The following is a 3174-nucleotide window of genomic DNA, read 5'->3' on the forward strand; positions in this document are numbered from 1 at the left end:
CTCCGAGCAGCAGCATTTATTTGTGAATTTTCTCCAAGCCTTTATTTTAATTTTTTGGTTTTTTTTGAGACGGAGTCTTGCTCTGTTGTCCAGGATGGAGTACAGTGGCAGGATCTCGGCTCACTGCAACCTCAGCCTGCCGGATTCAATCAATTCTCCTGCCTCAGCCTCTCGATTAGCTGAGATTTCGGGCGCCTGCCATTGTGCCCAGTTAATTTTTGTATTTTTAGTAGAGATGGGGTTTCACCATGTTGGCCAGGCTGGTCTCGAACTCCTGTCCTTAAGTGATCTGCCCGCCTCAGTCTCCCAAAGTGCTGGGATTACAGCTGTGAGCCACTGCACCTGGTCTAATTTTTTTTTTTTTTCCGAGACGGAGTCTCGCTCTGTCTCCCAGGCTGGAGTGCAGTGGTGCAATCTCGGCTCACTGCAAGCTCTGCCTCCCCGGTTTACGCCATTCTCCTGCCTCAGCTTCCCGAGTAGCTGGGACTACAGGCACCCGCCACCTCGCCCAGCTAGTTTTTTTTTGTATTTTACACGGGGTTTCACTGTGTTAGCCAGGATGGTCTCGATCTCCTGACCTCGTGATCCGCCCGTCTTGGCCTCCCAAAGTGCTGGGATTACAGGCTTGAGCCACCGCGCCCGGCCTTTTTTTTTTAAATAATAGAGACAGGGTCTCGCTATGCTGCCCAAGCTGGTCTCAAACTCCTGGACCCAGGCAATCCTCCTGTCTCGGCCTCCCAAAGTGCTAGGATTATAGGAGTGATCCACTGTGACCAGCCTCCAAATCCTTGCTACACACTAGGACTTTTCATAAAAAGAAAAAAGCTATGCCAATTAGTCACACACAGAAATCTCATTATTTTATTTTGAATTTCTTTGACTAAATTGAACTTACAAATAAATTTATTATGGCCAGGCGCGGTAGTACACACCTGTAATCCCAGCACTTTGGGAGACTGAGGCAGGCAGATCGCTTGAGCTCAGGAGTTCAAGACCAGCCTGGCCAACATAGTGAGACCTCGTCTCTACGAAAAATACAAAATTAGCAGCTGGGAGTGGTGGCTCATGCCTGTAATCCCAGAACTTTGGGATGCTGAAACAAGTGGAATGCTTGAGCCAAGGAGTTCGAGACCAGCCCAAATAAATAAATAAATAAATAAATAAATAAATAAATAAATAAAAGCTGGGCTGAGATGGGAGATTTACCTGAGCCTGGGAAGTCAAGGTGCAATCACCACTGCACTCAAGCCTGGGCAATGGGAGTGAGACCCTGTCTCAAAAAACAAAATCCAAATATGTTGCTTAACCATTTACATGTTTGTAGTTTTTTGTTTTGTTTTGTTTTGTTTTTTTCAGTGAATTGCCTTTTCATAGCTTTTTTCTACTTTTCGAGAGTGTTTGTATTTTTCTTATTGATATCTAATAACTCTTTATATCTGAAGGATATGAAGGCTTTGTGATACAGGTTACAGATTTTTTTTTTTTTCTCTGCTTGCTGTGAGCCTTTTGGGTTTGTTTCCTAGCTCCAACTCTTAACTTGGTATCAAGTTTCCTGGCTGGGAGACAAGCTTTTACCGGCTTCCTCTGCTTGCCAGAAAAGTCCTCTGCTAACTAGATACTGGCAGCCTCTCCGCTGTCTTGCAGCTGCTTCCGGAGTGGGTTCCACAGGGATTCCCCTGTATTCTTGGTTCAGCTTGCAGAGGGACTTGCACACCCCATGGAGACCGTTTCCTCCCATTCTGTCTGGAGTTTTCAGCCTACCTCAAGACAATGAGATATTCCTGACCTTTCCACCTATTTCCCTTCAACCCCACCTTCTGAAATACATTTGCACAATACATGTGCCCTTCATAGGCTTCTTTAGCTGTCTTCCTTTTACCCTGGACGGGATGTAGATGTTAATTCTGGAACAATTGCAGCTACAAGAATTCGTCATCCTGCCCCTTTTGAGAAAACCATTGTTTGCCCTTGGGTCTAAATCCTTCCAGATGGGATGGGATGTATCTTGTCACCCCTTTTTCTTACTTAACATGAAAAGACTTTTCCTCGTCAAGTCCACAGAATGTAAATTTGTTTTTACTTTTTTTTTTTTTTTTTTTGAGACGGTGTCTCCCTTTGTCGCCCAGGCTGGAGTGTAGTCGTGCGATCTTGGCTCACTGCAACCTCCACCTCCTGGGTTCAAGTGATTCTCCTGCCTTGGCCTCCTGAGCAGCTGGGCTTACAGGCGAAATGCCACCATGACCGGCTAATTTCTTGTTTGTTTTTTTTTTAGTAGAGATGGGGCTTCACTATATTGACCAGGCTGGTCTCGAACTCCTGACATCAAGTGATCTGCCTGTCTCAGCCTCTCAAAATGCTGGGATTACAGGCAAAGTGCCACCACGACCGGCTAATTTCTTGTTTGTTTGTTTTTTTTTTTAGTAGAGATGGGGCTTTACTATATTGACCAGGCTGGTCTCGAACTCCTGACGTCAAGTGATCTGCCTGTCTCAGCCTCTCAAAATGCTGGGATTACAGGCGTGAGCCGCTGCGCCTGGCCTGTATCATTCTTAAAAATTAAGTTTTAGCCGGGCATGATGGCTCACTGGTAATCCCAGCACTTTGGGAAGCTGAAGGGGGAGGATTACTTGAGCTCCCCAGGAGTTTGAGAAGAGCCTGGGTAACATAGGGAGACTCCATCTCTACAAAAAATTTAAAAGTTAACTGGGCATGGTTGAGTGCACTTGTAGTCCCAGCTACTTTGGAGGCTGAGGCAGGAGGATCAGTTGAGCCCAGGAGGTTGAGGCTGCAGTGAGCCATGATCATGCCACTGCACTCTAGCCTGAGCCACAGAGTAAGACTCTCTCTGTGAAAATAATAATAATAATAATGTTCAGATGTATTTTTTAAAGTTTTTATTGTTTTTAGGCCGGGCGCGGTGGCTCAAGCCTGTAATCCCAGCACTTTGGGAGGCCGAGACGGGCGGATCACGAGGTCAGGAGATCGAGACCATCCTGGCTAACACGGTGAAACCCCGTCTCTACTAAAAATACAAAAACTTAGCCGGGCGTGGCGGCGGGCGCCTGTAGTCCCAGCTACTCGGGAGGCTGAGGCAGGAGAATGGCGTGAACCCGGGAGGCGGAGCTTGCAGTGAGCTGAGATCCGGCCACTGCACTCCAGCCTGGGTGACAGAGC

Source organism: Theropithecus gelada, chromosome 19 (assembly GCF_003255815.1).
Source record: "Theropithecus gelada isolate Dixy chromosome 19, Tgel_1.0, whole genome shotgun sequence".
NCBI classification, from domain to species: Eukaryota; Metazoa; Chordata; class Mammalia; order Primates; family Cercopithecidae; genus Theropithecus; species Theropithecus gelada.